Source organism: Tamandua tetradactyla, chromosome 6, assembly GCF_023851605.1.
Source record: "Tamandua tetradactyla isolate mTamTet1 chromosome 6, mTamTet1.pri, whole genome shotgun sequence".
Lineage (NCBI taxonomy): Eukaryota > Metazoa > Chordata > Mammalia > Pilosa > Myrmecophagidae > Tamandua > Tamandua tetradactyla.
The window spans coordinates 169324177-169350916 of NC_135332.1; positions in this window are offsets into that span (position 1 = coordinate 169324177).

The following is a 26740-nucleotide window of genomic DNA, read 5'->3' on the forward strand; positions in this document are numbered from 1 at the left end:
ATAGCAATTAGCAAAAGAAATCTCACAATGAAAGGGGCTTAAGTGTCAGCTCAGGAGACAACAAAGATAAGGGTAGTGGGAGGTTAGAGTTCCACTCCAGGGTCAACACTGAGAGGGGAACAGGACAACTCCACAAGATCAGAGCCTGTGGTGACAGCTTAAATATGATGAGGACAGCAGGCTGAGTCTCTGCAGTGGGAGGAAGGCAGCCCGGCCTAAGAGGGAGTCCTGGAGGTACCCTGGGAGAAGATCTGGGAGGTTCTCAGACAGCCTGCACCTTAACCCAGCAAATTCTTTGATAAGGTGTTGTCAGCTCTGAATTCCTCCTGTCAATGCTAGATTACCTTCAGTCCTGATGACATCTCTGCTCAAAGGGGTGGTGCTGAGGAAACATGAACACTGGTGCCAAAAGCATTTTTCTTGGGTCTCATGGGATTCAGTTACAGAAGTTGGCTTCTCTCCTTTTCGGTTCTGCTCATCTCTCCAGCTTCCACATGTCATCCCCATAGAGACGGGAAGTGACAATTCATGAAGTTGGGAGCTTTCCACACTGAAATTCATGAACATGCTGGGGTTGGATGTGGGTTAGAGGGCAGACCCTGGAGCCAGACAGCTGAGGCTCAAATCTTGGACCTTTCTCTTTGGGACCATAGCAAGTGACTCAACATCTCATCAGTTGTAAAATGAGAATGCTAATATTACCCACATCATAATGTTGCTATGAAGTTTAAGTGGAATAATTATTGTTTTCCTTTTTTCAGACTCTCCAGGATGCTGAAGTGAGGGCTCTGGATAGAGGTAAGTGAGAATAAAAATAGCATTTAAGGAATGCTGCCCATGAGCCAGACAGTGTCCTAAGTCATTAGATATAATGCATTCATTATTTATTCTGGCATAACAAATTTCCTCTAAATTTAGCAACTTAAAATCACTGATATCTCTTATCCCGTGCAGTTTTTTTTTTAGATCACGTATCCAGGAGCAGGTTAGTTGGGTAGTCCTAGCTTGGGGTCTCTCATGAATTGCAGTCAAGATGTCAGCTGGGGCTGAAGTCACCTTGAAGCTCAACTGGGGCTGGGGGTCCATTTCCAAGATGGCACACACACATGGCTGGCATGTTTGCATTGGTCATTGCCAGGAGGCCTCAGATCCTTGCATGTAGAACCTCCCCATTGTGCTGCTTGAGTGTCTTACAGCATGGCAGCTGGTGGCCACTAGAGTGAGTGCTCCAAGAGAGCAAGATTTCCTACCTAATTGTAGAAGTCACACTCCATTTTGCACTGGTCAGATGACAGCAGGAATTTTGTATCTGGAGTCTAAGTTTTTAGAGGCACAAAGACTGGTTGGAGCATGCCCAGGGGAGCATGCCGAAAGGGCCAGGATGGTGGTGGAACAGAGGGGGTCGTGGGAGCTTTTTTATCTTTATAAAGAGTTCTTTTATGGTATAGTGGTACAGAGGAGTTGAACAGACTCAAGATCAAATCCTGGTCACTTCCTTGGTGTGGCCCCAGAAAACTCCCCTAATTTCTCTGGGTCACTGATAATAACAACTGGTACATAGTAAATGCTTAATAAATATGGACCCCCTTCCTCTCTACCCTCAGCACCAATGAGCATGTAAAAGGCAGATTTTCACTCGGTCTGAAAACAGAATGCAGGTACTGAGCACTTTCTCCTTGGAGGAATTCAAGCACAGGATGACCCCCTGGACTGTCCACCCTCACTGAGCCCTTCTGGATGAATAAATGAGAAAAATGCATGTAGTGTGCTTGATGCACATTTTCTCATTTATTCCTTTCAACAATTTTATGAAAGTGGTGTATTACATCCATTTTATAGATGGGGAAACTGAGGCTAGTAGAGGTTAAATAGCTTACCATTGTAAGTGGCAGCAGCAGAATTTGAAGTCAGCTTTGTGTGACTCCAAAGCCTATGCTTTTAAACATTATAATCTGCTGAAAGGCTGTGAGGATAGGATGGGGCAGTGGGAGGATGAGGGTGGGAGTGGTAAGTATTGGAAGGTGCTGGCGTGGCTGTCCTCTAAGACTTTTTCTAATTCAGAGCATCAAGATCCTTTGCTTTCATTCCTCACTCAGGCTGTGTGCCCCCGCCCAGTTGTCCAGACCCCCATGGAATGTCTGGCACACTGCTCCAACTTCCCCGCTTTGCATGCCTGGAAAGAGGGAGACGGGTGAAGGGGCCTGAATGTCTTCCAAACGAACGCCACGGCAGGCCCTCCCAGCAGGGTCCCAGCAGGAGCCAGCATTGTGCAAATAGGAGAAGCAGGCCTCAGAATCCTTTCTTTTCCCTAGAATTTCCACCCAGGACAAAGGGAGCCATTATCCCTGTGGCTGCCATGGCGGCTGCCCAGGCCTGCAGCCTAGGTGTCACATGCTGTCCCTATCTGTCAGCCTGCTTTCTCCTTTGTCTGCAGGAATACAGAGACTTGGCCCCTGCTCCCTGCTCTGACACCTCCCCAGCCCCTCTGGCCTTGGTTACTGGCCACTGTTTTTCTTAAAAGAACTTGGATCATCGAGAGACTTCAGTAGACCCGAGTCAGCTGTGTGGGTGATGGATGGGCTTGGCTTTGGCAGGCTGCTGCCTCTGGCTCCCTGCTCCAGCTCTGTGTCCATACTGGACCCCAGCCCTGTTGGTGGGGGCCTGGATCCCTGCATAATTTTTACAAGGCTCTTTTAGGACTTTCTATTGCCTACAAAATACATTCTAAACTCTTTGGCCTGGTCTGTTAGGCATTCACCACCCAGTCCCTGCTTCATCTCCTCCTTCATCTCTTGTCATCCCTGCTCTATATTTCTGTGTTCCAGCAAAGTGGAACCAGCTTCCAGAAGCTTCCCGTCACCTAGCACTTAGGTTTCCACCTTGATGCATTCATTCATTCTTGCTCTTCACTCAGAATTCTCTTCCCACCTTTCTTCACTAGCTGAGTCTTCTTCAGTCTTCAAATGAAGTTCAGGTGTCACTTCCAAGAAGGCCTCAGTGCTCCATTAGCAGCTGGGTTGACCCTCTCACTTCAGTTGTTACACACCAGAGATGGTGTGGTGTGCTGGTTATGAGAGGGGCTTCTGAGTCAGATGGCCTGGGTTCAAGTCCCAACTCTGTCCTTGACCAGCCACATGACCTTGAACAATTCTCTTTAATCTCCTCAGGCTTCATTGTGCTTGCCCATGAAATGCGGATTGTTGGATTGTTGTCAGGATAATGTGAGATTGTGCATAAAGTCAGTAACATACCACTCCTGGCATGTAGTGGGCACTTGAGCTGGTTATTACTATTCATTCACCAAACTATTTGTTACTTGTTCTCTATGTGTTAAATTCTAAACAAATCTGGGAAACACAAAGTAGAACAAAATAGATAAGCTCTTTTTTTTTAACTGTGAAAAAAATTTCCAAGTACATTTTAACAAGTAGTTATAGAACAGATATCAAAATTTGGTATGGGCTACAGTTACGTGATTTTTCATTTTTTCTTCTAGCTGCTCCAAGACACTGGAGACCAAGAGAAATATCAATATATTGATTCAGCCGTCATATTCATTTGTTAAATCCTATCTTCTCTATTATACTTTTCCTTCTCTTTTTTTGTGGAAAACAACATATATACAAAAAACCAATAAATTTCAAAGCACATTGCAATAATTACAATTCCACAATTTTAGGTTTTCATTGCTAGCTGCTCTAAGATATTGGAGATTAAAAGAAATACAAATAATGATTCAGCACTCATACTCATTTGTTAAATCCTACCTTCTCTATATAACTCCACCATCATCTTTGATCTTTCTCCCACTCTTTAGGGGTATTTAGGCTATGCCCATTCTAACTTTTTCACGTTGGAAGGGGCTGTTGATAATATGAGATGGGGGATAGACCGATTTGGTGTTCTGGAAAGGCTGGCCCCTCTGCATTTCAGGACTTACAAAATAGGTACGTTCTTACTGCTTAGGGAAACATGCAAACAGAAACCTGAGCCCTCACAGTCCCTGGAATACAGGCTGTGAGAGGATGGGTCTGTATGAAGGTACTACAGATTCGAACTTGGAAAGGGAATGGCCCAGATGAGATTCTTGTGTTCCCGGTGTTTGGGAGAGACCCCTGTATTCCATAAAGGGTTTTGTCGAGGGGTAGAACCTTCTGTAGGTTCTTCGCCTCTGCTCCTGGCTGCAGAGAGCTCAGGGATGGGTGGGGTGCAGTCCTTCCAGTTGGAATGTAGTCTTCCTTTTGCTTCAGCACAATTTTGCCTCTCTCCTAGATTATCCTTATCAACACACAAGTGTGTGGTAAAATTTCCTATCTTGAAAAACAAGAACAACATCTTCCTTGAGCCCACACCTTTCTCTGACTACTGCCCCATTCCTTGACTTTGTTTTCTTGCAAATTTCTTCCAAGAATTGGCTTTATTTCCAGACTTTACTTTCTCCCTTCCCAGATTCTCCCTGGTCTACTCCAAAATTACTTTGATCCCACTACTGTGCATAATGAATATATTATCAAGACCCCCAATTATGTCTTCCCTGTCCAAACCATTGGAGAATTTTCATTCTCATTTTATCCGAATTTGGATTATGATTTGAGCAACTGATCACTTTTTTAATGTATTAGTTTTATATTATTGTTATAACAAATTATTGCCAACACTGTCCAGATAACACAGCTATTTTCTCACAGTTCTATACATGAGAAGTCCAACACAGACAAGGCTGTGTTCCTTCCTGGAAGCCCTAAGATAGAATTCATTTCCTTGCCTTTTTCCAGCTTCTAGAGGCTGGAAACCATAGTCCTTGGTTTCTGGCCCCCTTTCTCCATCTTTGAAGCCAACAATTTTGCATTTCTCTGACCATTTTTCCAGAATCACATCTCCCTTTAAAGTTGTCTGGTTTAAAGGGCCCATGTGAGATGAGATTAGGTCCTCCTGCACAATCCAGGATTATCTCCCCATTTCAAGGTCCTTGATCACATCTGCAAAGTCCCTTTTGCCATACAAGGTAATACATTTTCACAGCTTTGGGGGGTTAGGATGTGTATTATTTTGGAGGGTGGAAATACTTCTACGCACTACTCTGATTCTTAATTAGGTTCTGAAACTTCAGTCTTTCCTGGATTTTCTCTTATTGAACTGACCTCAGCCTTCTTTACTGGATCTGCCTTCTCATGCTAATTTTTAATTGCTAGAAGAACTGGGAGCTCAGTCCCACACCCCATCAGGCCTTTGCCCTATACCTATGCTTAAATTCTTACCTCCCTGAGTTCCAAACTCAAAGACTATCAAAACACCTACTTGACATCAGCTCTTACTTGACTAATAAGCACCTTACACTTAACATCCAAAACTGAATTCTTGATTTCATCCAAGTGTTTTTTTCTTCTTTATTTTTCTAACCCCAGGAAAAGGTACCAACATTTAGTTCAGGTCAAAAATCTTTAGACAGTACATTTTTTTTACACTCCACATTCTTATTAGCACCAAGTCTTGTTGACTACACCTTCAAAATAAGTCTCGAGAACACTCAGTTGTCATCACTGCTGCCACCACCTCCCTGATCCAAGCCACCATCTTATCCCACTTAGACTTCTGCAAGAACTTCTGAAATCCTTGCTTCCACCTCTTTCTCACTCCCCTAATTCTCTATACAATATCCAGAGTGAAACTTTAAAAATGGAATCAGAACTCTAAAGAACACCTAGGGCTGTATATGGGGGTCTGTAAAAGTTTCACATGCTTTCCAGAAGCCTGCAATCTCCAGATGGGTTCCTAGGTCAAATAAGTTCTGAAACCCAGAGGGGCCAGCCTCTCCAAGAACATCAACTAGTTTCATATGCCTATCCCATCTTATTGACACTCCTTTCCAATGTGAGAAAATTAGAAAGGGCAGAGCCCAAATACTTCTAAAGATTGGGAGAAAGATCGAAGTAGAAGGAATTATAACAGAGAAATTAGGATTTAACAAATAAGTATGACTGTTGGATCATTACATCAATATTTCTTTCAGTCTCCAGGGTCTTGCAGTAGCTAGGAGGAGAAACCTAAAATTGTGGAACAATAACCCACACCAAACTCTGAAATCTGTTCTATAACTGCTTGGTACAATGTATTTTGAAATTTATTGCTTTTTTATAATGTTTTATTTCACAATAAAAAACGTTTTTCAAAAAAACAAATGGAATTAGAGCATCCCTTTCCCTTGCTCAAGTCTTCTAATGGCAAAACTTTCCATCCGTTTGAATAAAATGCAGTATCTTGGGTGGTGCAATGGTGACTCAGTGGCAGAATTCTCACCTGCCATACTGGAGACCCAGGTTCATTTCGGGGAGCTTGGCCATGTCAAAAATAAATAAGTAAATAAAAAAATGCAGCATCTTTGACATGTCCTACAAGACCCTATTGTATTTGACTCTTAACATCAATCCAACCTCTCCTCATACCAACAACTACCCCTCCTTTCCTGAACTACAACCATCTACAGGCCGCCTTACTGCCCCTCAAACCTCCCACTGCATTTCCCATGCAAGGTCTTCACACCAGATGTTCCTCTGCGTGGAAGGTATCCATGTGGCTGCTCTTTTCCCCAGGTATCCACACGGATGGCTTCTCATTGTATTTAGGCATCTGCTCAAATGTCACCTCCTTTAAGAGACTTTGCCTGCATTATTTTCTTCATGTCATATATCTTTGTTTATTATTGCTCTCTCCACTGGAATATAATCTCCATGAGTGCAGGACGCCATTGTCCTATGCATAGCTACAGCACCTAAGACAGTGCCTGGCATATAGTAGGCACTCAATATATATCTGTTATCTGAATGCATGAATGAGTGAAAGGAAGAGGCTCTGCTTGGAGAGGAGTAAGCTGCCTATTGGGGAGGAGAGATCTTCCCCAGTAGGAAAAACCTGCAGGAGTCAGAAGATATGAGGAGAGCCTCTGAGGGCACCAAGGCACAGAGGCCCTGTGGGTGCTCTTGGGGGAGGGCCAGAGGAAGCAACTGAGCTGGCAGCGCCTGTGGGGACACCAAGGGAAGCAGAAAGTCAGTGGCTAGGCTGGCATCCAGCTAGACTCCGGGTCTCCTTCCCCTGCTTCTACCCCACTGTTCTGGCCTTGGCAGAGCCAGCAGATGGGCTCTCAGCAGGGACCTGGAACTCAGAGATGCAGAACTCTGTTCATACAGGACAACTCCCCAGCCTTCAGCTTCCAAGCCTTGTAAGAGGCTCCCAGGTCTGTGAAATTGTGGATCGTAAAACTGGAAGGAAGCTCACAAGGTGAAGAGTGACCCTGCAGTAGGGCTGCAGATGAGGCACAACCATCAGGAAGCTCAAATAGTCACAGTAACAGAAGATATTACTAATACTACACATAGTGAAATAAGAGCAGCCATCCTGTCTTATCCTACTTAGTCCTTACAACAGCTTTGTGAGAAGGTGGCCTATTTACCTTTATTTTAAAATTGTGAACTGAAAGTCAGAGAAGATAAGGAGTTTGTCCAGAGTCACACAGTCAAGAAATATTGGAACTAGGACTCAGTAGCCCCTCTTCCTTCTGTTCCGACTCTGTCTAGCACATTATTCCCTACTGGGTAACACGCATAGGGCCCACTTGTACTTCCCCCTTAGGCTGCTTTGTCCCCCATGCATCGTGTTACACTATATGTCTTGTCCTTTCTGTGTTGTTGATTCTGAGCCATTTTGGACTCATATTTTATCCTGCTATTTTGGTAATGAATACACATCCTTAATTCTTTTGACGAATGTCCACGGAGCCCATGCTCTGTGCCAGGTGCTGGGAGGGCATTTATGAATAGTGGCACTTCTGATGCCTCCCGAGGAGCATCTCCTCTGGGCTGGGCTTTGTTTTAAGCGCTTTGCTCCTATGAACTCGGTCAAGTCTCACGACAACCCTTTGGGGTAGGAACTTTGGTTATTCCCAGTTTTTAAGTAAGGAGACTGAGATGCAACCAGCTTAGTGAGCGGCAGAGCTGGGATGGAAACCAAGTGCATCTAACTGCATAATGTTAACTCTCCATCATTGGTCCATATGGAGCACTCAGGTGGAGGGAGAGGAACGGGCCCAGTGTCGCGGGAGCCCCGAGGATAGCTAACACATTTGGTTTGGGTTCTCACATGAGTGGACAAGGCAGAATGTAAGAGATTCCTCCTGGTAGAGAGAGAAGGTCAGGGTATTCCAGACAGGGAGACAAAAGCCTAGACAAAAGTTCAGCAGCCTTAAAGAATTTAGTGGGGTCATCCATATGGTAGTTCCTAAGCCCCCCGGGGGCAAGGACAGAGTCTTGTTCACCTTTGAGTCTACCTACTTTCCAATAAATATTTGTTGGATTAAATGGATTAAGAGATTTCATCTCATTTGGTTCCCACCTTTTGGGTGAGAAAGGAAGATATGCACACCTGCTGACTATCTACTAAGTGCCACTCCCTGTCACGTGTGTATGCCAAGTGACCCAGAGGGCAACTCCACATAGTGTGAGCCGTTCCCATTTTTCAGATAAGAAGACTGAGGCTCAATCAGGAAGCGAGGGGCAGAGGCAGCATTGTGCCTCCCACCCAAGTCTGTCTAACTCCAAAGCGAATTTGCTCTCCCCTTACCACAGCGGGGCCGTGGAGCTCTCACTGCCTCTTAAAGCCATAACTGCGGAGCCAGTGAGGTGGGGTTTGTGACATCACTTCCTCTTGCCCTGCGCACTTCCTCTTTTCCCTCCCCCATGTCCACTGTGGCATCTCCCCTGTCTAGAACAGTATCTTAAACTCAGACATTCCCAGATCCTGCTCCCTGATGCAGCATGCCCTCAGCCCCCCAACCCTGATGCACCCAGGCCCCACTCCTTTGGGAAATGATAGTTTCTTTCTTTCCAGGCTCAAGTAGGTGATAGGACTTTCAAGGGTTTACTTTATTTGTGTGAACTAAAAATTCACCTCTTTATTCCTTTACTCCAGAAGCACTCCATGTTCATTGTTGAAAAAAGCCTGAGGATTTAGAAAAGTTACAAGACAATGGTGTGACTGGACAAATTCATCAGCTCTGAGCCTCAGTTTCCAAAACATGTCAAAAGAGAAAAAATGTGCATCCTTAGCTCACAAAGAGTTTATATGTACACGTCTATTCATTACAGCATTGTCTATGCACTTGAAAAATTAGAAACAACCTGCATGTCTATCAATAGAGGGTGGTTAAATAAATTATGGTACATACATATGAGGTCCACTAAAAATTATGATGTCAATCTATAGTCATCGACTTAGAAACTTCTTGACTTATCATTGAATGATAAAAGCAACATTACAGTGAATATGATGAGTAGTTTCTGCTTACATCTCTGGTCTACTCTATACCCTTCTCCCCTGCGCTCTGAGCCTTGGGAGATTGGCCTCTATGGGCTATTTCAGTGGGATCCCACCTCCTCTAACTCTGGTTGGGTTTGGCCAGTGGAAATCACAGGTAAATGGGGGGGGGGGGGAGAATCAGGTCAGAGTGTTTGTCCCTTTGGCTCCTCTGCTATTTTGTAAGGGCTGGCTGAGTCTCTCTGCTGAAGGAAGGCTACAGGTCCCGACAGATGACCATCGCCACACAACTTGAGTTTGCAGTCATGGCTTTCTCCCCTTGCCCTTCAGTTTTAGCGGTGAAAAGGCTTTGCCCTGTCCCTAGTCCTGCACTACTCCTTGCTAGTTTCCCAAACCTCTCCCCACACCCTTGTAAATAGTCCTTTTATTAATGCTCCTCAATTACCCAGTTAGAGCCCAATGAATATGATAGCTAATCACATTTATGCAAAATTATTTCCACCTAGCTATCCTAAGAGACATCTGGAATAATGTTCATGGAAACATTGTTGTCTCAGTGCAATGGGATTTAGGTGGGAGTCTTTTCTTCTTTATACTTTTCTGAATCTTTAAAATTTTTACTTTTCTATAATGAGGAGGCATTTTCTTTGATTCCAGGAAAACAACACCACCAACAACATACAAAACAGTTGTCCTAAAGGTCAGATGAGACCAGGATATGAAAAGTGCTCAGACTTAATTTAAGGTCTTGATGAGGATATCTGGGATGTTTGCACTGAAACATGCTGCCTGATTTCCTCAAGATAGTGACTGCTTTCCCCCCAGTGTAAAGGAGTCAGATCAGCACTCCCTGGCTTTTCTGTTCCAGAGTACCTCAGCCAACGCACTCAAGTTCAGACCAGCTCTTCTCCCATTCCCTGCCCTATCCTGCCCTCCAGCTCAGCGCCCACCCCCTCTCTGTTAAGGACAGAGTGAGCCAGAGGAAACCCAGGGTGAAGAACTTGCAGGAAACTGCCCCTCTCCTCTCTGGGGTTAGCATGTCTGCGCTAAAAGGAAAAGAAGGGACTTCCAAAGGAAAGCTTCCTTGTTCATAGAATTTAGCAATGAATTCATCATTGTTTAGGGGCTACGTGATTCTTAGTCGTGGTAATGGTGCTAAAAGAGATATCATAGCTCTTTGGGGGTGGGGTTGAGGAGGGGTCCAGGATAGGCATGAAGCCCTGTTCTTCTAACACAAGGAAAAAATATCCTTGTTTTCAAGCAGCTAGGAGTGGATTCTGGGCTATTTATAATCTGCTACGGATTTAAGGCATTTCTGCAGCTGGGCCAAGGAGATGATTGGCACAGTTTTAGAGCCAGGTCTGCAAAGCATACCCCTCTTCTCTGGCAGCCCACTCCACTCTAGTTACCCCAATTCCCCTCGCTGCCTCCCAGCCTGGCCTCCCTTGCTTGGCCTCAGCTTCCAAAAAAGTAAAGGGTACATTTAAAGCAGAAAGGCCAAAATCTCGGTTTAGAGATTCTGAGGCAAGGATCGTGACCTGCCAGCAGGATGGATTTGCCTAGAGCAGCGCTGTGGAATGTCCACAGAATTTGGCACAAAGAGCCTTTCAGAGCTCTGGGGAAGGGGCACATGCCACAGACTCCATTTCCTTCTCCCAGAAGTTGCTCTAGATAGAAAAATGGGGCCCCAGGGAGGGCAAATTCCAAAGTCCTCTCATTGTGCATCTTGGCAGGAGAACAACATAGAGGCAAAACTTTTGGAATTAGGCTCAAAAAACCTGGATTCTAGTCTTGCCTCTACTGTGTCTTGCTCATGATCCAGGACCAGTCCCTCTTGTGTCTGGGCCTTGGTTTTCTCACCTGTAAAAGAGGGTCAGGCTCATTGGTTTGCACACTTTAAAAACTCACGAGGAAAAAAAAATTCTCAAGAGCCCTTTTAAAAAAGCAATTTTGCATAGAAGCAGAATATACCAAACAGATACATAAACAGGGTAACTGGTCGAAGTAGAATGGGAGAAGGTTGAGACCTTGAAGCCCACTACTTATTCTCCTCAGCCTGATCTGTGAGGATCACGGAGTCCCCTAAGAATTTGACCATTGCTGGGCTCAATGGTCTCTGACACTCTAAGCCTTGCAGTTCATTCATTCATTCATTCAACAAATATTTACTGAGATTCTACCATACATCAGGCTGGATGTGGGGTTGGGAATAAAGAGATGAATGAGAAAGTTGTTGTCTTGCTTAATAGAGTTTACAATCAAATAGGGAGACAAACATTAATGAAATAAACACAACAGACAGATAGATAAATGGATAAATACATAGATGGATACATAAATATAGATACATACACAGATATATTCAAATTGTGATAAATGCTATGAGGGAAAAGAACAGTGCTTTTAAAGACAACAGAGAACACTTACTTTAGGTCACTTGGTCATGGAGGCCAGTCAAGTGATGGCATTTAAGCCAAGGACTGGAGGATGGAGAGGAGCCAGAATGGAGGGGAAAGGTCTACCAGCAGCAGGGTCAGCTTGCACGAAGACTCATCACAGGAAAGAGCTTGGAACATTTGTGGGAGGCAGGAGTGCGGTGAGCAGGGTGAAAGGTTTGGGCTGAGAATGGTGGATCAGTCAAGGACCTAAGGTACAGGGCCTGGGAAGACATGACACCAAGTTTGGACTGTATCTGAAGTGCATTGGGAAGCTATTGGAGCTTTTTGAGGAGAAAAGTGACAAGTTCTCTCCATAGCTCCATGGAATTGCCAGACTTGGCTGGCTAATCTGAGAAATAAATTTGTGCAAACCTCAAACACTTCTTTGGATCTAAGCAGAGATATAAATAAATACCAGATAAAATGGCATGGCGGGGAAATACCTCAGTTTGTTCTGCACATCGTGATTTAATTTTTAAATCAGAACTACTAGGAATACAATGCCAGAGATCAAAGGAGTAAATCTTCCATGTTTACTTCCATGTGATTATTTCAGCTTCCCCAGCAGGAAAGAGGAGGGAGATATTTTTAGAAAGAGGGCCTCTCAGTGCCCCCTTGAAACCACACTGGAGACACTGCCCAGCTCAAATGTACAGTTATGCTTGCCTATCAGCTTTCATCATGGTAGTGGCATGGATCAAGGTATTACACGTTGCCAAGAATGTCTGACCTGAAATTGTTCTTGGGTATGTCCTGGAGCTGCCTCCTCCTTCGCTTGACCCCAATGCTGCTGGCCTCCTGGTCCTGTGAAATCTTCTGGAAACAGGAAGGAGTTTGAGCTGTGTTTGGCAGCACAAGTTTGCCATGCACCCTTGAACAAATTGCCTAACCTCTTCATGCTTTACCTCAGTATATCCAACTAACATTAATTACCATCCCTCCTTTCTGCCACCAAACCCTACCAGAAGAAATCATCTGAAGTTATAGACACTTAGAATTCATTAGCAGATTGTGCATTGAAATGGGAAACACTTGTTTGACCATTTTCTCTCCTTTCTTGAAGAGAAAGTTTTGTTTCTAGAAGATTTCACAGTCTCTATCCATCACATGGGAAAAATCACTGCCATCTTGCCTGCTTCACTGGATGGTTGTGAAGAACAAATGAGGCTGTGTGTGTGAAAATGCATCATAAGCTCTTTAAAAAAAGAAGAACTAAAGGACAAGAAATGATTGATCCAGGTGCCACTGGCACATTTCATAGATAGCTGAGCTTTTTTGTGTGTCTTCCCTTTGTACTTTGCATTTATCCCCATCTCACTGTGTTTATCCCCCATCCCAGTGCTTGTCAGCTTCCCGGGGGGGGGGGGGGGTAACTTTTGCAGGTCTCTCTCCCTCACAACCTTGTGGAATTTCAAGGCAGGACTCTGTCTTACCTCTGTCCCCAGTTCACCACCTAGCACAACAACTGGCATCCAGAAGTGGCTTAATCAATTTTTTGCTGTCCTCAACTTAGCTTGGCAGACTTGCAGCAACCCTTATTTGGGAGACTTGTAGATAACTTCAGCCAGAAGGCCTACTTCTGTGGACAGAAGGCTAGAGGTTTAGTCCTGCTTTTTAGAGTGAGGTCCTCTCTTGGGTGCAGTTTCACTCAGTGGGTGTATAATTTTCCAACCCTGGTCAAACACAAACTCTCCTGATTAGCCAGCATCACTCCCTGGGGAAGGAAGGGAAAGGAAGGGCAGGGAAGGGAGGTGTGATCTGGGGAAGGCGGAAGGAACCCTCCTCAGACCTCCCAGGAAGAGGTGACTTCAGGACACGGGCTGCTTAGTTGTTTTCCATGGCTTTCATTACTTGGTTTGAGCTCCCATGGAGTAAATATTTCTCAGGCATATTTTTGGTATCTAATTCTGGAGTGCTTAAGCTCAAAGGAATGTAATAAAATACCTGCCCTGTGGAACTAACTGCTCAGAAGGCTGCCTAGGCTGTTTGTCCACACCCTTGAGGGGATGACCCTGTGAGGTCATAAGGTTAAGTGACTTGCCCAAGTTCTCATGAGGAGAAAGTGTCTGAAGCCAAGACAGCACCTCACAGTTCCTGGCCTGGATGCTTCCTACAACCATCCACCCCCATCCCATCCCACACACACACATCCCCCCAATTGCCCAGAGTGGGATCATTCTTACCTGCCCACCCTGCAGATAAGAACTGAGGTAAATTGAGGAACAAGGGCAGTTTTTATGGGGCAAGCAGGCAGTTTTCATGTTAAACTACCAAGTTTAATCACCCAAGAGTCTCTACCTTTCCTAAGGGTTGGAACAACGAAAGATTTAGACTGAACTTGCCCTCCCAACTCTAGACCAGAAAAATCAGTTATTCGTCATTCTTCCTCCCTTTTGACTCATCATAACTCCTCAGCATGTCCTTCTGAAGGGAGTGTTGGTAATTACACAGAAGAGGAAGAAAATATGATGAGATAGCACGAGGAGCTTACTTACTCACCAAATGTAAGAACAAACTTACTTAGACTCTCTCAATGATTAATAAGGGACTTTCTCTTCAAGAAAGGAGAGAAAATGGTCAAACGAGTGTTTCCCATTTCAGTGCACAATCTGCTAATGAATTCTAAGTGTCTATAACTTCAGATGATTTCTTCTGGTAGGGTTTGGTGGCAGAAAGGAGGGATGGTAATTAATGTTAGTTGGATATACTGAGGTAAAGCATGAAGAGGTTAGGCAATTTGTGCAAGGGTGCATGGCAAATTGTGCTGCCAAACCCAGCTCAGACTCCTTCCTGTTTCCAGAAGATTTCACAGGACCAGGAGGCCAGCAGCATTGGGGTCAAGCGAAGGAGGAGGCAGCTCCAGGAGACAGACTCCCTGGGTTTCCATAGCAGACACACAGCGGGTTCTAAGGGTACCATTCTCGGGGGGCAGGAAGGAGGCTGGAGATCGAGTTCCACCATGTGGGCTTGATCCCATCAGTCACGCCAACATAATAAAACCCCAAGAAAAGCTCTAGACACAGCAGCTAGGCATGCTTCCATGATTGGTAATATATGTAACATACATCGAAGTGCCCAGAGTGGGCTGTGATTTGACTTCACAAGGAGGGGGTTCAAAAGCCTGGGAGACCCTCCCAGACACAGTCCTGTGTGTCTCCTCTCTTAGCTTCTTCTGATTTATATCTGATTTTTGCTAGAATAAACCTGAAATCACAATCCTCAGTTGTGTGAGTCATTCTAGCAAATTATGGAAACTGAGGGGATGGGGAAACTCCCAAATTTGTAGCCGATTCATCAAAAGTACAGGTGGCCTGGGTCCCTGCTGCTGGAGTCTGAAGGACAGCTTGTGGAGGAGGGTCCCTAACTGGTGGGGTCTGTATGTAGTTGATAGTGGAAATTATTGCAGTCAGTCCTTTGCAATTGGCAAATTGTAATGATTGTTATCACTATAATAAATGGTAGCAAGTATGAAGGAGAATGTACCCAGGAGCCCAGATCCTCTGATATGAGGGCTTCAGGCTCTGGTTCTTGCCAGCCTGGTTGTGAGCTGTACCTAGGTTCCTTTGGCTTCTTATCTCACTGCCTTCCAGGCCAGGACTGCGGCCTGGACCTGGCACCTCCCCTCTGTAGAGCCCAAGACCAAGGACACAGCAGGCTCTTGTATGACAGTGAGATGGGGAGAAAAGAGCACTGTCTGGTCCCCACACAGTGAGGTCACTAAACAGGCTCCTTCCCCTCTTTGCCAGGTCTCAATTTCCTTATCCATACGTCAAGGACTTTACATGCAGCAATTGCCAAATTTAGTGTGGTTTGGAGACTTCTAAGCTGCGTCCTCAGTGCCGTGTTGTGAAAGGTTTGTGTATGCAGTGAGACTGGCCGGGTTCAAAATCCAGGATTACTGCCAACATGCTGTGTTACCTTGAGCCAAGGGCTCATTATTTCTCTGGTCATGGGTTTACCCGTTCTTAAATATGGAGGAAAATAGCAGAACTGGTATTATGGGAGGTTTAAGTGAGAGAATGTGCTTGGCAAAATTAAGTGCTCAATAATGTTAGCTGTTTGTCTTCTTATGATTATCAGGATGAATACTTGTTAACTTCTTGTCTTCTAGAGGAAACACCAAAAGTAGTGAGAGGAGGTACAGTGGAGCCAAATGTCATTCACCATCTGTGAATCTCAGGCTTCCCCTCTGACAACAGAAATGATAATGCTGACCTCGAAAGGTGTTTTGTGGGGGGATTAAAAGAGATGCTCAACTAGTGTCACTTTCCAGAAACCTACAACCTCCAGATGGATCTCTGGACCAGATAAGTCCTGAAACCTAGAGGGCCCAGCCTCTCCAGAACATCAGCTAGTTCCAGCTCCTTACCCCATATTATCAACAGCCCCTTTCAACATGAATAAATTAGAATGGCCATAGCCCAAGCACCCCTAAAGAGAGAGATGGAAAGCTCAAAGGTGACGGCAGAGGTATCAGAGAAGGTAGAGTTTAACAAGTAAATATGATCACTGGATATCTTTTTTAGTCTCCAGTATCTTAGAGCAGCTAGAAGTTAAAATCTAAAATTGTGGAATTTTATTTCACATAACATATTCTACAACTAATTGTGGTGCTGTACTTTGAAATTTATTGCTTTTTTGTACACATGCTATTTTTCACATAAAAGAAAGAAAAAAAGTCAGTTGTGGTGATAAAAAAAAGTATTTAAGCCTTCTAGCCTCCTATATCTGGAGCAGCTAGAAGGAAAAATCTTAGAGGATTATATGGTAGCCCATGACAAACTCTGGGTTCTGTCCTGTAACCTCTTGTTGAAGAGTGCTTTGAAAACTATTGCTTTTTTATTTCTTTGCTCTGTTCATATGTTATACTATACAATAAAAAAGTTAAAAAAGAAAAAAAGATGCTCAAGGCAATGTGACTAGCACAGGCACATAGTGGGGACTTCATAAATGAATATTCGTGGTGGTGTTAGTCCTATTTCAAAGGTTTAAAAATGTGTTTCTTCTCTTGCTCCATCTACTGTCGACTAGAGTATAAAATTGATGAGATTCTTAAGACAGGCAATTTGTCAGTAGTGGTCAAAACTATAAATCTGTCTATCCTTTGACTCAGCAACTCCATTTCTAACTACAGATATAAAATTGGGAAATATGTATTCCAGGGTTATCCATGGTTGTAACTATCCATCAGTTTAGGACAGATTAAATAAAATATGGCACTACAGAATGGAAACTATGCAGCTGTGAAAAAATAGAGGAAGCTGCTCAATTTATGAAATGAAAAGATCTCCAAAATATACTGTTACTTGGAAAAACAAGACACAGGACATGGTTGATTACACTCAAAATGTTTACAACTTGTATAAAAAGGAGTGGGGGCATATAATCATATAAGCATGCAATGCTTGGATATGCATTTTTGTAAGTCTCTAGAAGGACACACCACAGGAACTATTGAGAGATAGTCAAGGGAGGGAGACTTTTCACTTTATCTTTTTTGTAATTATTTTTCAAATCTTGAGAATGTATTATCTATTCAAAAATTAAAGAAAATTTTACAAAGGAAGGAAGGTAGGAAGGGATAGGGAAGGTGGGGAGGGAGGGAAGGCAGGAGGGAAGGAGGAAGGAAAGAGGGAGAAAGTGAGACAGGGCCAGCAGATAGGAATGGTCAGATGTGGGTGGAGATCAGGCCTGTCCCAGGTGAGGGGCTGCGGGAGAGACACGGAGCTCCATTGTGTACTGGAACTGGCTGAGCTTGAGTGCTGCTGATAAGGTGATGCTGACTTGCCTGATAGAACCTGACACTAGAAGTCTGGCAGCCCTACCTGGCAGACTGTCTTCTGACAGGTTGTGACAGTGAGAGGCAGCCCTGCCCTTATTTTCATCAGCCGCACCTACGCACAGCCCCCTCGTTGGGTACCTCTCCACTCTAAGAAGGACACAGGTTTAGCCTGTAGTCACTCCCTTTCTCAAAGGAACATAACATAAAAGCAGGAACCTATTGCATATTTTATCTGTCACTGTCTTATTTCTTAGATTAATTCACATGGCAAATGAAAGAGCCAAAGGTATAAAGACTTCTGGAGACTAGAAAGTCTTAAGTGCATGGAAAGCAGAGGTGATGACACTCATTCCCTATGCTAGCAACCTTCTACCTTGATGATAGAGAATTATCATCTTCATGCAAGTTCTAATAATTTCTTGTCATTGATGGCATGAATTAAGAGATGAATGCACAGTTCTATATAGAGATGTGTATTCCCAATTATTTTCTCAGGGTTTCACTTCATCCAATCTTTGCCTAGGCAAATATTACTATAATAATATTATTGATACATGCGTTATATCAGTCTGTATAAAATTTAAAAATATATCCTTGAGTAACCATAATAATAAATGCAATAGCAATTTGCAGTTTTTCACATCCACTCTCTCATTAGATTTTCAGGCTATAATAAGTACACTGGGCATTTATTCAACAAACACTGGCTGAGCACTTTTTCTATCCAAGATACTGTGTTAGGTCCTGGAGTTTCAGAGACAAAACAGCATGAACTTGGTATACAAGGAGCCAATAAATTAGACCAATTCACAAATGGATAATGCAATGGTAGAGATAGATACAAGGAAATGTGGGAGTGCAGAGAGGGGCATCCAACCTAGTCGAGCAGTGGGGAGAAGATAGAAAAGGCTTCCCATGGAACATCTGTCCTGAGTGGAGCCTTGAGGAATGAATACTACGTGGCCAGGCAATATCAGGGAGCAGGTTCTCCTGAGACAGTACAAGAGACTCTTCATCCTTTGGAGGAATGGGGTAGGGAAAGAGTAAGGAGGTGGTGGGGGAGAAATATGAAAATGTAAGGATGTCTTTAAAGGGAGGTCCAAAGTTGAGGAAGAACGCTGAGGGAGGGAGGTCCTATTTCTAGATGCAGAAGCCAGTACTCTTTTTTTTTTTTTTATTGTTAATTAACGGAAAAAAAGAAATTAACCCAACATTTAGAAATCATATCATTCTACATATGCAATCAGTAATTCTTAACATCATCACATAGATGCATGATCATCATTTCTTAGTACATTTGCATCGGTTTAGAAGAACTAGCAACACAACCGAAAAAGATATAGAATGTTAATATAGAGAAAAAATATATAAGTAATAATAGTAAAAAACAAAACAAAAAAACAAAACAAAACAAAAACCTATAGCTCAGATGCAGCTTCATTCAGTGTTTTAACATGATTACTTTACAATTAGGTATTATTGTGCTGTCCATTTTTTAGTTTTTGTTTCTAGTCCTGTTGCACAGCCTGTATCCCTTCAGCTCCAATTACCCATTATCTTACCCTGTTTCTAACTCCTGCTGGGCTCTGTTACCAATGACATATTCCAAGTTTATTCTCGATTGTCGATACACATCATTGGGACCATACAGTATTTGTCTTTTAGTTTTTGGCTAGACTCACTCAGCATAATGTTCTCTAGGTCCATCCATGTTATTACATGCTTCATAATTTTATCCTGTCTTAAAGCTGCATAATATTCCATCGTATGTATATACCACAGTTTGTTTAGCCACTCGTCTGTTGATGGACATTTTGGCTGTTTCCATCTCTTTGCAATTGTAAATAACGCTGCTATAAACATTGGTGTGCAAATGTCCGTTTGAGTTTTTGCCCTTAATTCCTTTGAGTAGATTCCCAGCAATGGTATTGCTGGGTCGTATGGCAATTCTATATTCAGCTTTTTGAGGAACTGCCAAACTGCCTTCCACAGTGGTTGCACCATTTGACATTCCCACCAACAGTGGATAAGTGTGCCTCTTTCTCCGCATCCTCTCCAGCACTTGTCATTTTCTGTTTTGTTGATAATGGCCATTCTGGTGGGTGTGAGATGATATCTCATTGTGGTTTTGATTTGCATTTCTCTAATGGCCAGGGACGTTGAGCATCTCTTCATGTGCCTCTTGGCCATTTGTATTTCCTCTTCTGAGAGGTGTCTGTTCAAGTCTTTTTCCCATTTTGTAATTGGGTTGGCTGTCTTTTTGTTGTTGAGTTGGACAATCTCTTTATAAATTCTGGATACTAGACCTTTATCTGATATGTCATTTCCAAATATTGTCTCCCATTGTGTAGGCTGTCTTTCTACTTTCTTGATGAAGTTCTTTGATGCACAAAAGTGTTTAATTTTGAGGAGTTCCCATTTATTTATTTCCTTCTTCAGTGCTCTTGCTTTAGGTTTAAGGTCCATAAAACCGCCTCCAATTGTAAGATTCATAAGATATTTCCCTACATTTTCCTCTAACTATTTTATGGTCTTAGACCTAATGTTTAGATCTTTGATCCATTTTGAGTGAACTTTTGTATAGGGTGTGAGATATGGGTCTTCTTTCATTCTTTTGCATATGGATATCCAGTTCTCTAGGCAGCATTTATTGAAGAGACTGTTCTGTCCCAGGTGAGTTGGCTTGACTGCCTTATCAAAGATCAAATGTCCATAGATGAGAGGGTCTATATCTGAGCACTCTATTCGATTCCATTGGTCAATATATCTATCTTTATGCCAATACCATGCTGTTTTGACCACTGTGGCTTCATAATATGCCTTAAAGTCAGGCAGCGCAAGACCTCCAGCTTCGTTTTTTTTCCTCAAGATGTTTTTAGCAATTCGGGGCACCCTGCCCTTCCAGATATATTTGCTTATTGGTTTTTCTATTTCTGAAAAATAAGTTGTTGGGATTTTGATTGGTATTGCATTGAATCTGTAAATCAATTTAGGTAGGATTGACATCTTAACTATATTTAGTCTTCCAATCCATGAACACGGTATGCCCTTCCATCTATTTAGGTCTTCTGTGATTTCTTTTAGCAGTTTTTTGTAGTTTTCTTTATATATGTTTTTTGTCTCTTTAGTTAAATTTATTCCTAGGTATTTCATTCTTTTAGTTGCAATTGTAAATGGGATTCGTTTCTTGATTTCCCCCTCAGCTTGTTCATTACTAATGTATAGAAATGCTACAGATTTTTGAATGTTGATCTTGTAACCTGCTACTTTGCTGTACTCATTTATTAGCTCTAGTAGTTTTGTTGTGGATTTTTCCGGGTTTTCGACGTATAGTATCATATCGTCTTTGATCATGTGATTTTTCTGCTTTGATTTGTTGATATGGTGTATTACATTAATTGATTTTTTTATGTTGAACCATCCTTGCATACCTGGGATGAATCCTACTTGGTCATGATGTATAATTCTTTTAATGTGTTGTTGGATTCGATTTGCTAGAATTTTGTTGAGGATTTTTGCATCTATATCCATTAGAGAGATTGGTCTGTAGTTTTCTTTTTTTGTAATATCTTTGCCTGGTTTTGGTATGAGGGTGATGTTGGCTTCACAGAATGAATTAGGTAGCTTTCCCTCCACTTCGATTTTTTTAAAGAGTTTGAGGAGAGTTGGTACTAATTCTTTCTGGAATGTTTGATAGAATTCACATGTGAAGCCATCTGGTCCTGGACTTTTCTTTTTAGGAAGCTTTTGAATGACTGATTCAATTTCTTTCCTTGTGATTGGTTTGTTGAGGTCATCTATTTCTTCTTGAGTCAAAGGTGGTTGTTCATGTCTTTCCAGGAACCCGTCCATTTCATCTAAATTGTTGTATTTATTAGCGTAAAGTTGTTCATAGTATCCTGTTATTACCTCCTTTATTTCTGTGAGGTCAGTGGTTATGTCTCCTCTTCCATTTCTAATCTTATTTATTTGCATCCTCTCTCTTCTTCTTTTTGTCAATCTTGCTAAGGGTCCATCAATCTTATTGATTTTCTCATAGCACCAACTTCTGGTCTTATTGATTTTCTCTATTGTTTCATGTTTTCAATTTCATTTATTTCTGCTCTAATCTTTGTTATTTCTTTCCTTTTGCTTGCTTTGGGGTTAGTTTGCTGTTCTTTCTCCAGTTCTTCCAAGTGGACAGTTAATTCCTGCATTTTTGCCTTTTCTTCTTTTCTGATATAGGCGTTTAGGGCAATAAATTTCCCTCTTAGCACTGCCTTTGCTGCGTCCCATAAGTTTTGATATGTTGTGTTTTCGTTTTCATTTGCCTCGAGGTATTTACTAATTTCTCTTGCAATTTCTTCTTTGACCCACTCGTTGTTTAAGAGTGTGTTGTTGAGCCTCCATGTATTTGTGAATTTTCTGGCACTCCGCCTATTATTGATTTCCAACTTCATTCCTTTATGATCCGAGAAAGTGTTGTGTATGATTTCAATCTTTTTAAATTTGTTAAGACTTGCTTTGTGACCCAGCATATGGTCTATCTTTGAGAATGATCCATGAGCACTTGAGAAAAAGGTGTATCCTGCTGTTGTGGGATGTAATGTCCTATAAATGTCTGTTAAGTCTAGCTCATTTATAGTAATATTCAGATTCTCTATTTCTTTATTGATCCTCTGTCTAGATGTTCTGTCCATTGATGAGAGTGGTGAATTGAAGTCTCCAACTATTATGGTATATGAGTCTATTTCCCTTTTCAGTGTTTGCAGTGTATTCCTCACGTATTTTGGGGCATTCTGGTTCGGTGCATAAACATTTATGATTGTTATGTCTTCTTGTTTAATTGTTCCTTTTATTAGTATATAGTGTCCTTCTTTGTCTCTTTTAACTGTTTTACATTTGAAGTCTAACTTGTTGGATATTAGTATAGCCACTCCTGCTCTTTTCTGGTTGTTATTTGCATGAAATATCTTTTCCCAACCTTTCATTTTCAACCTATGTTTATCTTTGGGTCTAAGATGTGTTTCCTGTAGACAGCATATAGAAGGATCCTGTTTTTTAATCCATTCTGCCAATCTGTGTCTTTTGATTGGGGAATTCAGTCCATTAACATTTAGTGTTATTACTGTTTGGATAATATTTTCCTCTAACATTTTGCCTTTTGTATTATATATATCCTATCTGATTTTCCTTCTTTCTACACTCTTCTCCATACCTCTCTCTTCTGTCTTTTCATATCTGACTCTAGTGCTCCCTTCAGTATTTCTTGCAGAGCTGGTCTCTTGGTCACAAATTCTCTCAGTGACTTCTTGTCTGAGAATGTTTTAATTTCTCCCTCATTTTTGAAGGACAATTTTGCTGGATATAGGAGCCTTGGTTGGCAGTTTTTCTCTTTTAGTAATTTAAATATATCATCCCACTGTCTTCTAGCTTCCATGGTTTCTGCTGAGAAATCTACACATAGTCTTATTGGGTTTCCCTTGTATGTGACAGATTGTTTTTCTCTTGCTGCTTTCAAGATCCTCTCTTTCTCTTTGACCTCTGACATTCTAACTAGTAAGTGTCTTGGAGAATGCCTATTTAGATCTATTCTCTTTGGGGTGCGCTGCACTTTTTGGATCTGTAATTTTAGGTCTTTCATAAGAGTTGGGAAATTTTCAGTGATAATTTCTTCCATTAGTTTTTCTCTTCGTTTTCCCTTCTCTTCTCCTTCTGGGACACCCACAACACGTATATTTGTGCGGTTCATATTGTCCTTGAGTTCCCTGATACCCTGTTCAAATTTTTCCATTCTTTTCCCTATAGTTTCTGTTTCTTTTTGGAATTCAGATGTTCCATCCTCCAAATCACTAAATCTATCTTCTGTCTCTTTAAATCTATCATTGTAGGTATCCATTGTTTTTTCCATCTTTTCTACTTTATCCTTCACTTCCATAAGTTCTGTGATTTGTTTTTTCAGTTTTTCTATTTCTTCTTTTTGTTCAGCCCATGTCTTCTTCATGTCCTCCCTCAATTTATCAATTTCGCTTTTGAAGAGGTTTTCCATTTCTGTTCATATATTCAGCATTAGTTGTCTCAGCTCCTGTATCTCATTTGAACTATTGGTTTGTTCCTTTGACTGGGCCATATTCTCAATCTTCTCAGCATGAACCATTATCTTCTGCTGGCGTCTGGGCATTTAGTCAGATTTCCCTTGGTGTCGGACCCAACAGGTTGTAAGATTTTTCTGTGAAATCTCTGGGTTCTGTTTTTCTTATCCTGCCCAGTAGGTGGCACTTGTGGCACACGTTTGTCTCACGTGTTTGGAAGGGATCCCCCTGGTCACCGTTCTCCGCAGCCTGGGGATTTCCGATCCAATTCTCTCAGTTGGTCCGGCGTCAGCTGCCGCGGCTTCAGGCGACCCTGTGGCTCCTATTATTAATGCCCCTATTGGTGTTTGGTTGGATCCAGTCCCTACCACTGTCGGAAATTCCCTCCTCTCCCTGGAGGGGTGCCGGTCGCCAGCCACCGCGGCCTGGGGAACTCGCCACCGGACCAGGAAGCCACCCACGGGGGAGGGGCACCAGTTGCCGGCCACCCCGGCTTGGGTAGCCCTCTGATCCGAGACTCGTAGCCGGTCCAGGAAGCCGCCCGCAAAAGAGGGGCGCCGGCTGCCGCGGCTTGGGAAACTTGCCTCTCTGAGACTCTCAGCCGGCCCAGGAAGGAGGGAGGGCGGTGCTCCAGCTGCCAGCTGCCGCTGCTCAGGGAATTGCATGCCGCTCTGGGATCTCACCGCAGCAGAGTCTCGCAGTCAGTCTAGCCAGTCCAGACTGGGGTACGCTGTGTGTCCATTCCCTGCCGTGGCCCCGGGAGTTGTTCTGCACTGTTTCTGTTCACCTAGTAGTTGCTCTGGAGGAGGAACTAAGACGCGCGTATCTTACTAAGCCGCCATCTTGGCCCCGCCTCCAGAAGCCAGTACTCTTGATCACCCTTCAATTCCTAGGTCAAATTCCCTTCTCTTGCCCTTCCCTTTTGAGTTGGCAGTTGGCCAGTTGGGAACCCAGATGAGCCTGGTGCAAACAGCGGTCTGGTATGGCCTGGTAATATAGGCCTTTAATCCTGAGTCCATGTGGACCCAAGTAGAGGATACACTGCATCAGGTCTCTACAGGGGACACCGGATTTCCCAGCTTCCTTGTCCATTGAGCCACAGCCAAATGATAGGAGAAGTGAATGCACCTGAGGTGTCTATCCATAACTCCGTGTTCGCATTGCTCAGGAACTTGTTAATGTGAGACCTATTATTTTTCGCAGGGCCTCAATTGGGCTGGCACACAGCCCCGGGTAGCTGTCTGTTTGGTTTCCTCACCCCAGCCACACCAGGGCTGATCCCTCACACATTTGGCTCAGCGCTATCCACAAGTCTAAACAGGGCCCTGAAAAACCACCTCTAACTTTGCAACCCCTTGTCCCACGGTCTGGGAGGCAGGCTGTGTCTGGGCTTGCTCGAGTCTGAGAACCGCAAAATCAGCTCAACCGCTCAGCCCAAACCCTGCTTGGAGTCTCAAATATTGGGCTCCAGCTGGGAATGTGGCCCCAGGAATTTGTAGTGGGGAGCCTTGGGGTGAGACCTGGCAGTAGGAGAAGAGGAGAGAAGGAGCACTTGTCTCTGTTCCCTGGGAGAGTATGGAGCATTTCCTAGTAGGAGAGGGAGGTCAGCAAAAAGAAGGCGCACAGGATAGGGGCATAAGAGCCTATGGGATGGGGCGGGCCACGGTGGTGCAGCAGGCAGAGTTCTCACCTGCCACGCCAGAGACCCAGGTTCAATTCCCAGTGCCTGCCCATGTAAATAAATAAATAAATAAATAAAAGAGCCTATGGGATGTCCTTGGTTGGGATCCCTGGAGCTAAGGATTTGCATGCAGGGGATTCATTAAGGAAGAGCTCCCAGGAGACCCCTGTAAGGGAGTGGGAGCAGGGGGATAGGGGAGGGGAAGAACCAAACAAGAGAGAGGGTGACCTTCAACTGTAAAAAGTCCCCTACATTGTTTGGAGGGATGGAGTCATTTCCTGTAAAGCCCCAGCCTCAGCCTGATCCCACTGGGGAATTTTGGAGTGAAAATTATGCCTTCAGAATTTGTCCCAACTCAAGGTGCTCAGAGTTTGTCCCAACTCTAAGAGTGATGGGTTTTCGTGATCCCAAACCAGTTGAGCAGGAGCTAAGGGCCGACTTGGGGATGTAAAATTCCAAACTCTCCCAAGTTCTCCCAGCTCTCTGTGGGCAAATCAGTCCCAATTGCCCAAGGGCAAGCCTCCAAACAGGGCCTCATTAGCAGCAAAAGCAGACAGAAGCTTGGGGAAGCATGCACAGAAATGGGAAAAGAAATCCGAGTGATCTGGGACAGGTACATCAGGTCCCAGCTCATTTCATTTCTGCCCGTGTGACACAGCAAATTATTTAACTTTACTAACAGTTTTCTCACTTGTAAGGTGGACAGGCTCATGTCCCTTTTACAGGTTAAATGAGATCATTTAATGAAGTTTTTAGTATAGGGCCTGGCATGTTAGGAATTATTTTTGATGTCTGAACATGCCCTTCTGAGTGGGTTTAACTTTGGGAATGCTGTTGCTGGTGATGTTTAGCGCTAACACCTCTGCTTCTACTCCATTTCTCCCTCCGTGCTGGGAGTTTCCTTCTTCCCCTTCTCAGACAGGCAACCTGGCTCGCCCCTCCGCAACACTGGGGCAGGTCTCAGGACCTTGCGCTCCAAGCCCCCTCTTCCACCAGCCAAGCTGCTTGGGCTTACTCCTTGGAAGCACTGCAGAGTGTTTCAGAGCCCAGGCACTGGGTGAGATGATCCACATTCAATTCTTTGGCCTAACACTTGCAGAATGTGTGGCCTTAGTGCTTAGTCTCTCTGTACCTCAGTTTCCTCATCCGCCTAGTGGGGATAGTGATCACTCTATTTGTTAGAGTTGTTGAGAGGTCTTCATGAACTAACATGAGTGAAGGGCTCAGTGAGTGTTGGCTAGGATCATCATCAATATAAAAAGTCCTCACAGGTCAGGACTGCTGTGTTCTGAAGTTTTATGCTTTTTGGATCAGTCCCTGTTATTTCTACCCTTTGTCTCTGTGTTGGGCTCTGCCTTTGACCTCCTTTGGTTTCCCGGAGCTCCAAGGTCAATTCCTTGGTACATTTGTAGTACCTTCTGATTTTCTATGCAGCACACCATCTGGTTTGATCTAGGTCTCC